The sequence below is a fragment of the Carlito syrichta genome, unplaced genomic scaffold, assembly GCF_000164805.1.
Source record: "Carlito syrichta isolate Samal-C Ts95f unplaced genomic scaffold, Tarsius_syrichta-2.0.1 Scaffold302382, whole genome shotgun sequence".
Taxonomy (NCBI): Eukaryota; Metazoa; Chordata; class Mammalia; order Primates; family Tarsiidae; genus Carlito; species Carlito syrichta.
In genome coordinates, this window is record NW_007246478.1 from 10,812 (window position 1) to 20,352 (window position 9,541).

At 42.3% G+C, this 9,541-nt stretch overlaps 1 protein-coding gene across 7 annotated transcripts in view; it reads left to right on the forward strand.

The window, feature by feature from the left end:
- The first annotated feature begins 8,936 nt into the window (after positions 1-8,936).
- HNRNPC (heterogeneous nuclear ribonucleoprotein C (C1/C2)) overlaps positions 8,937-9,541 on the forward strand; it is a 60,344-nt gene continuing 59,739 nt past the window's right edge. For 4 of the 7 annotated variants that reach the window (XM_008056472.2, XM_008056475.2, XM_008056477.1 and 1 more), the window contains exon 1: positions 8,937-9,126. The gene's annotated coding sequence lies outside the window, so the exon portion shown is untranslated. The remainder of the gene's footprint in view (positions 9,127-9,541) is intronic. The other 3 variants (XM_021711573.1, XM_008056473.2, XM_008056476.2) reach the window with 1 other exon arrangement.

A 9,541-nucleotide genomic window follows, 5' to 3' on the forward strand; every position in this document is an offset into this window, starting at 1 on the left:
AGTAGCCGGAATTACAGGCATGCGCTACCACACCCAGCTGATTTTTTTATTTACTATAGAGATGAGGTCTTGCTGCCCAGGCGGGTCTCGAACCCGCGGGCTCAGGCAATCTACTCACCTCAGCCTCCCAAAGGCGCGGGATTACAGGCTGAGCCACGGAGCCCGGCTTGGAAATCTTTTTTGATGTAAGCTTAATAAAGCTTTCTTTTCTTTGTCAGAACTTAAATGAAAGAAATGAGACTTGTTCAAATGTGTGCCACCATGTGATTTACCTTTCTTTGTGAGATTTTTGTCCTTAATTCAGCATTTCTTCACATTCTCATAACTTACCATTCTTTGACCTCTTCTTTGTTTGTTTGTTTGTTTGTGTAACCACTTTCCAGAAGGAAATAGCAATCAACGTTCTTTGAGCAATGAGGATGTGAGCAGGGAGGTATGCTGTGAGGTTTTAGGTATATGAATATAAACTGAGATGACAGGAAGGCAGTATTCTGAAAGTGTAGTTGTGGAGTAAGTAGACAAAAGAAAAGAGTCAGTCTATTGGAAATGTCCTCCAGACATTAAGAAAAGTCTCCAAAATTGTGTTTAAAAAAGCCTCTGGGAAATTTTATATTTGAAAATATGTGGGCAAGGTAGTTTACATAGTATTTTATAACATGTAGATGTTTACTTAAAAGGTAAGTTTTTGCTGTGATAATAAAATAAACCCTAATAATGAAATGCAAATCTTGTCAACTAAAAAAGTACTTTGTTAGCTGTACAAAGATTAGCTTAATGAAAAATTACCAGAGGATAAAATCTTGTGCTTCAAAGTCAGAGGGGAACAGATGGTGAATGTGTTAAAGAGGGCTTAACCTCCAAGAAACCAGATTTAGGTCACTGCTGAGATGAAAATTAGAAAAGGAGCAAAGAAGACAAAGGAAAAGTTGGAGAAAAACATTAAGTAGAAATGGGGAAAAATTTTGAGAATGTAAGAAAAAATAGAAAGTTTTTCTGGGGTGTTAGTATTTTGCCCAGGCTGCAGTACAGTGGCTATTCACAGGCACAATCATGGTGCACTGAAGCCTCAAACACCTGAGTGCAAGTGATCATCCTATCTCAGCCACCGAAGTAGCTGGTACTCAGGCAGACATCTACCAGCCCACCTGGCTTTTTTTGTGTGTGTGAGTTGGAGTCTCACTCTGTCGCCCAGACTGCGGCAATCCTTCCGCCTTAGCCTTCCAAGTAGCTGGAACTATAGGCACGCGCTACCACGTCCAGCTAATTTTTCTGATTTATTGTAGAGATGCGGTCTCGCCAAGTTGCCCAGACAGGTCTCGAACCTGCAGGTACAGGCAATTTACTCACCTCGGTCTCCCAAAGCGCGGGATTACAGGCTGAGTCACTGAGCCCGGCCCACACCTGGCTTTTTATTTATTTTATTTTATTTTTTAGAGATAGAGTCTTGCTATGTTGCCCAGACTGGGAGAAGTTGTTTTGTTTTGTTTGTTTTTAGAGACAGGATCTAATTCTACTGTCCAGACGGGAGTGCAGCGGCAACAATAATAGCTCACCGCAACCTCATATTCCTGGGCTTAAGCAATCCTTTTGCTTCAGTTTCTCATCTCAGTCTCCGAAGTAACTGGGACTACAGGTGGGTACCATTATGCACTAATTTTTTTTTTCTCCGTAGAGACAGAGGTCTCACTATATTGCCCAAGATGGAGAAGTTTTTAAAATAAAGTTATTCAGCCGGGTTTGGTGGCTCAACCTGTAATCCCAGAGATTTGGAAGGCTGAGGAGAGTGGATTTCCTGAGCCTGAGGGTTTGAGACCCGTTCGGGGAACTTGGCGAGACCTCATCTCTACAATAATCAAAAATTAGCCTGGTAGTGCGTGCCTATAGTTCCAGCTACTTGGAAGGCTGAGGCAGAAGAATCGCCGGAGCCAGGTCAAGACTGCGGTGGCCGGGAGCGTGCCACTGCAATCCAGCCTGGGTGACAGAGTGAGACTCCAACTCAAAAAATTAAAAATAAACAAAGTTATTCAATTTCACAATCTCTCCTTGAAGGGACTTAGGATCTATGTTGTATAGGTCTCACACACACCCTATACTTATCTTTAGCAGTACCCGCAATTTGTATAACCAATTAATTGATAAATTATTCATTTAATACTTTATTCTAAAGGGAAGGGGCCGTGTCTATTTTGTTTACTTCTGTTTTTGTGGCTTGACATAGTACTTGGCACAAGCTTATTGCACAGTATATACTTAACGAATATTTGAATGGGTAGAATTTTCCTACTTTGGCATACCATGTAACATTGATATGTGTACCCTCTAGAATCAGACTTCCTAGCATCACAATTTTTTTTGAGACATGGTCTCACGACGTTGCTCATATTGGTTATAAACCCCTGGCCTCAAATGATCCTCCTGTTTCAGTCTTCCAGTAGCTGAAATTACAGACCTGAGCCACCACATCTGGCTGTAGCATCTGAATCTCGGCCTTACCAAAAACTAACTGTGTGACCTTAGGCAAATTACATAACCTTTATGTGCTTTAGTTTCTTCATCTTTAAAATGGGAAGAACGAAATTACCAAATGAGCTAATTCATGTAAAACACTTATGAAAGTGCTCTAAACTCATGGGCCTTTATAGATGTACCTGTGAATGCTAAAAATGACTATTTGTTATTAAGAGCTTCTCTGAACATTAATGTCTTTCAATGAGAAATAAGAATTTGTGACAATGAAAGTTATCTATTATTTTTATTATTAATATGAGTGGTCAATAATATTTAAAATCAAATACTGTTTGATCTCAAAACCACAAATGGATGTCATGATCTAGACTTTCTTTTACGTCTCTCACTTTTTTTCAACCTTGTGGACAAAGATTTTTTGCTTGTTTGCTTATAGTTTTTATTGTCTAAGCTTAGGAATTTGATTATTAAAAAAGATGAAAGCCAATATTGTCAGAAGCATTTATTTCTCATTGAAGCATATAAATGTTCAGAGAAACTCTTAATAACAAATAATCATTTTTAGCATTCACAAATACATCTATAAAGCCCCTGTACAGGCTACTGTCTCCATCAACTGATAAAAATACTTAGTATTTCCAGGCAAGAATTTCCATTTCCATTCAAGAGTCATTAAGATATGAGACTTAAAAACTAGAAACAACCTCAATGCCCTGAAGAGGGAATTGGCTTTTAAAAATTATGTTGCAGCCGGGCTCGGTGGCTCAGCCTGTAATCCCATGCCTTTGGGAGGCTGAGGTGAGTGGTTGCCTGAGCCTGCGGGTTCGAGACCCGCCTGGGCAGCGAGACCTCATCTCTACAATAAATCAAAAAATCAGCCGGGCGTGGTAGTGCATGCCTGTAATTCCAGCTACTCGGAAGGCTGAGGCAGAAGGATCGCCGAAGCCCAGCAGGAGAGGCTGTGGTGGCCGGGAGCGGCCACTGTACTCCAGTCTGGGCGACAAGAGTGAGACTCCAACTCAAAAAAAAAAAAAAAATTATGTTGCATCCATCGATTTCAACGCAATGCTGTTGTTAATAAGGATGAGGTGAACAAAATTGACTATATATCAGTAATTTGAAGAAAAACAGATGATAGACTACTAGGTACATTATAATAGTAATTAGACAAAAATAAATTCATATACATATATTTTTAAAAATTTGTAAAGATCTATACCAGATAGTTTTAAAAATGGATATTTTTGGAGCAAGAATCATTTTGAAACTTTTACTTTTTCAGTATTTCAAGTTTTTACAATAATCATATATTCTCAGATAAAACAAATAAGATATTTCCATTTTGAAAGCAATAAGGAGAAAAAAAACTCTTGAGAAGGTGTGTACCCAACCAAAGTGACTAATAATTTTATTAGCAGTGTGTAAAATCTTTTCTGGAGTATCTGTATTTTAAAGTCAAATCATCAATATATTCACTGGACGCTCCATTCCAAATTCCCTCATAGCTGAGTGCTGTGCCTCACACTTATAATCCCAGCACTTTGGGAGGCAGAGGCAAGAGGATTGCCTGAGCCCATGTGTTCAAGACCAGCCTGGGCAACTTGGCAAAATCCGGTATCTATAATACATTTTAAAAATTAGCCAAGCCGGGCTTGGTGGCTCAATCTGTAATCCCGCGCCTTTGGGAGGTTGAGGTGAGTGGATTGCCCGAGCCCGCGGGTTCGAGACCCACCTGGGCAGGTGAGACTTCATCTCAACAATAAAATTAAAAATTAGCCGGGTGTGGTAGCGCGTGCCTGTAATTCCGGCTACTCGGAAGGCTGAGGCAGAAGGATCGCCAGAGCCCAGCAGGTCGAGGCTGCGGTGGCCGGGAGCGGCCACTGCACTCCAGTCTGGGCGACAGAGTGAGACTCCAACTCAAAAAAAAAAAAAAAAAATTAGCCAAGTGTCGTGGCACACGCCTATAGTCCCAACTACTTGGAAGGCCGAAGCAGAAGAATGGCTTGAGCCCAGCAAGTCGAGGCTGCACTCCAGACAGAGTGAGACTCCAACTCAAAATAAATAAATAAAAATAAAAACGAATTCCCTCATTATGATGTTACCCTCTGCCAAAGGCTTTTGGGATAAAAAGATAAATGAAATGAAATGCTACATTATAGAGCTATCAGACAATCAATCTATTAAATATTGTGATTCACATATGTACACGAAGCACAAGATAGGGTCCAAAAATAAAAGGTTTAAAGAAAAAAACAGCACTCTCTTGTTATAGGGCAAATAATGACTATGAAATGAGTTCGAGAAGGAATGCAAAGCTTGAAGACTAGAACTAAGTCGTATTCAGCTTTGTGACATATCTGATGTTTGGGTCAGTATACGGAATATAGAAAGTACTTAAAAAAAAAACTCACTTGAAGTATTGGTCCATTGAGTAAGCAGCTGAACAAATCACTGTATATCTTTTAATGAATTAACTGGGACTTGAGTTGGGTTCTAAAAGAACAGGACTATGAAGAAGGACCACGCCATACGGCAGTGTAGTATCTTGCAGTGAGGACAGCAGGAGCCGCCTGGGCCAAGTGTCCTGGGGAGGGACTAGTCAGGGAATAACTGTGAATGAAACAATAATAATTTAGGACTGGAATACAGAACTATTATAAGATTTTAGTGTGGGAGTCACACAATAAAAGTGAACCTATTCTGATAGCCATTTATAGGATCAACTTGGGGGACAGACTCAATGTGGGAGAAACAGGATGAAGTAAAAATGTAAGGTCTTCAAAGTTATGTGTAATATCTTTCTCACTTTATTTTCCAAGTAGAATATGATTGCCTGTAAAAACTAGTTTTCATCAGCCAGATAGGTCTCCAAATTACAGAGCTCTGTAAAAGTTTTTAGTTTTTGTTTTTTTGAGTCAGTCTTACTCTGTTATCTAGGCCCACAGCCTTTGCAGTATCGACCTGCTGGGCTCAGGCGATCCTTCCGCCTCAGCCTTCCAAGTAGCTGGAACTACAGGCACACGCCACCATCACGCCCGGCTAATTATTTTTTGGATTTATTGTAGGGAACGAGGTCTCACCAAGTTGCCCAGGCTGGTCTTGAACACTGGGCTCATGCAATCCTTTCACCTGAGCCTCCCAAAGTGCTGGGATTACAGGCGTGAGCCACTGTGCCCAGCTCTGTAAAATTTTAAACAAGGAATTGTTCTGGATTCAACAGAGACCACCTCCTCACTCTCCAGTGAGAGATGCTTATGACATCCTTGGATGATGGGAGGATGCAGAGGAAGAAAGGCGATGATGATTATACTGTAGATCTCTATTTGACTTGCTGAATGAAGCAGGTAGATGATTTGGTAGGCTAGGTGTGTAGGATGATAGATAGTCTCCCTCTGACGACTTGTACAAAGTAGATGATATGGAAAATATAGAAATGTTATTCAGTTAATATGTCAGGTAAAAAGTAAATTAGGCATTTCATAGCTGTTGCTGCTTTTCCTTTCTTCTTCTTGATAGGTGGCTTAGAATTGGGAGAAAGGAGGGATGCAAAGGATACATTATTCTGGTAATACTTCCAAGCCACATGAATCCTTCTTCAAACAGAATTATTATTATTATTATTATTATTATTGAGTTGGAGTCTCACTCTGTCACCCAGACTGGAGTGCAGTGGCCGCTCTGGCCACCGCAGCCTCGGCCTGCTGGGCTCCGGCGATCCTTCCGCCTCAGCCTTCCGAGTAGCCGGAATTACAGACATGCGTTACCACGCCCGGCTGATTTTTTGATTTATTGTAGAGATGAGGTCTCGCTGCCCAGGCAGGTCTCGAATCCGCGGGCTCAGGCAATCCACTCACCTCAGTCTCCCAAAGACGTGGGATTATTACAGGCTGAGCCACCGAGCCTGGCCAGAATTATTTTTTGAATTAAAAACAAAAGATCAGGTTCAACTTTAGAACTGCAAGGGTGTTTAGAGTAGGCAGAAGAGATCAAGGGACTTCCTATACCTCACCCACCTTCTCTCTCTGTCTCTCTCTCTCAGCAGAGGATGTGGCTCAATTAGGTCAGAAGTTATGAATGTTTGTCATAAACATGATGTTTGCATTCTGCCTTGTGTTTTTCTCCTATTTTTGCATTTGTTTTCTCATCCTTAGTAAATTCTAAATTATCTGATAAACTGGTTGTTAATGTTTCTTGTATCCCCTCCACTTCTACCTCACCTACCAAAGAGGTGAACTGAAAACATGAATGCTATCTCGCAAGTGCTTTCCTTGCACCAAACACAGTGCTGGTTCATAGTAGGTCATGATAGAGATCATGCAGTAAAACTGAATTTTGGTAAAATGAAAGTAGGTAGTTTTTACTAACATCTTATAGACATTTTATTGTATAAGAATAGTAATAAAACATATTGGTTTTATTTTTGTTTACTTAAGAATGATATGAATTACATGTCAACCAGATCTCACAGCCTCTGGGCCTCTCCGAGTAAATGCTATGCAAAACATACAATAAGAAAAGACAGTCTCTCTACTTCTCCTGGAAAAATAACAATTTCCCCTGATAAATGAAAGTTAGTGATTAATTTAATATATATTTCAAACACTTTTCTTTAGGGCCTTGTAATAGGTAGTAAACAAGGGAATTAGAGAGAGGAGTAAGAATTAAACTTTGCCATCAAAAAAGCTTACCATCCAGGAGGGGAAAAGCAAAGTGTAAAATTAACCACAGTGCTACGTGGTAGTTTTAAATAAATTGCAACATAGCAATTGAGTTGAGGCTTCAAGCACTTGGAGGATATTCTCCCTCTGACGACTTGTACAAAGTAGATGATTTGGAAAATATAGAAATGTATAAGAAAGTTGGCTGGGCACGGTGGCTCACACCTATAATCCCAGCACTATGGGAGGACAAGGTGAGAGGATTGCCTGAGCCCAGGGGTTCAAGACCAGTCTGGGCAACTTGGCGAGACATCATCTCTATAATAAATCAAATAATTAGCCTGGCCTGGTGGCACATGCCTGTAGTTCCTGCTACCTGGAAAGCTGAAGTGGACGAATCACCTGAGCCCAGCAGGTTGAGACTGCGGTGGCCGTGAGCGTGCCACTGCACTCCAGCCTGGGCGACAGAGTGAGACTCTGACTTAAAACATAAATAAATAAATACGAATGTTTAAAAAAATCATGTGTAATTCCCCTAGCAGGAGCAAATCATTATTCATATTTTATTATATCTTTTCTTCCATGCTTTTTGCTTTTGCTTTTTAAATTAGTTTAAAGCAATACATGCATATAACAGCAATAACAAAAAACTCAGACAGTATAGAAAGAGATAACAATAACAATCTCCCAAAGGTAGCAGCTACTTTTGTGGTGAATCTGTCTGGAATTCGCAATTAATTAAAAACGAATGCCTAAAACTGCATCCACATATACACAAATCCCTTAAAAAGGTGTACAGATGAAATGACATCATCTAGACGGGGTCTTGTACCTTGCCTTATCCACGTAATGATGGATAAGATCTTTCCCCACAGCACATAGAAATCTCTCCCTTCTTTAGCAGAGCCGGTCCTGTTTCATTGGTGCACAGTTCCTATGCAGCCAGAGGAACGGGCAGGCAGTGGCTGGAGGGGTAGGTGGGAGACAGGCCATTGCAGAATGAGGGGGATTAAAAGGACCAGATTCAGAGGGATAGGCCAGTTTGACTGGCACGTGAGATATTAGAGATGACTTGTGGCCGTACTATACGGGCGCTGTAGTATTATAGGCCAGCACTTTATACTTCTTTTATTCTTTTGTATTGAAGAGGAATAGGAAAGTCAGTTGGTTTGAGTGGGATATGTGTTGTGTGAAGAAGGATTTGATAGGCTGAGAAGCGAAGATGTCCAGGAGGCCGGTGAACTAAGAAGGGATCTGGGGTTGGAAAAACTGCAGGGCTGGGTAATTTTCCACACACGATAACAAGGCCTAGTCACCGCTCCCTCTCCATCTTAAGAAAAGTCCTTTCTTTATCCACATTGCACGTAGGCGGCTTCATTTGGCGCTTTTTCTTTTTCTTAGGCCCCGGGCTTGGGCAGATCCTTCGCGCCCGCTAACACCCCGCATCGCCTTCCCCGCCCCCCCGCCGGGTGCCGCCGGAATCCCGAGGTTTGGGCGGACCTTCTACTAGGCGCTCTAAAAGGGAGCAGGGATAGGACCCTGCAGCCGCCAATCAGACCTTCCGGATGCCCGGATGTGAGACCGTGCGCGATACAAAGGCGAGTTTCCACCCAGGGCTTCGTCCGGTACAGTGACCAATAGGCATTCCTCAGGCGATAAGTGACAGCAAAAGTAACCAGTTATAAACGAGTCTCTCTTACGCATGTGGAAATTCTCTTGCTTAGTCTAACCCACTGCTGATTGTGACTGGGCAGAATTGTGAAGAGCGGTAGAACTGTCTAATTAGAAGCAGGAGCGAGGAAACGTATAGCCAATAGGAAGAGTCTTAGGAATAGGGCGGGGTCTAGGCCTTCGCCTCGGCGGCAGAGGAGGCTCGGGGGCCATTTTGTGAAGAGACGACTGAGCGGTTGGTGCTGCGTTGCCGGTCTCCAGCAGCAGTCGGCTTCTCCACGAAGAACCCGGGAGTAGGAGACTCAAAATCTTCTCTCCCTCTCCCCTCCTGGTAAGTGGAGGGAATAGACTCAGGGGAGGCGCTGGGTTCCTGGGGAAATGCGAGGAAGTGTGGGAGAGAGGACGAGGGCACCCTTCCCCCAACCAGGCCCGCGTTTATTCCGTTTGCATTGGGGGATTAGACCTGAAGCGGGAGAGAGTTTTACAGGCCTCAGCCGCTGCGTAGATTTAACCTGGTGTCCTCTAGGCCACAGTCGGCAAGGGAAAAAAATTTTTTTTTTTCTTTCTTTGCTCTCCTGTGTTAACGCCTGCTTTTCCTTTCGTTTTCGACGACCGTGAGGACTCCGAGAAAGATCATGAAAGTGAAGATCGCGATGCTCATTAATGTAGTTGAAGTTAATGTGCGCCGATGTCTTCTATTGCCGCCATTATCTTAAATGTAAAAAAATGGGGGGGGGGGGGGGGGG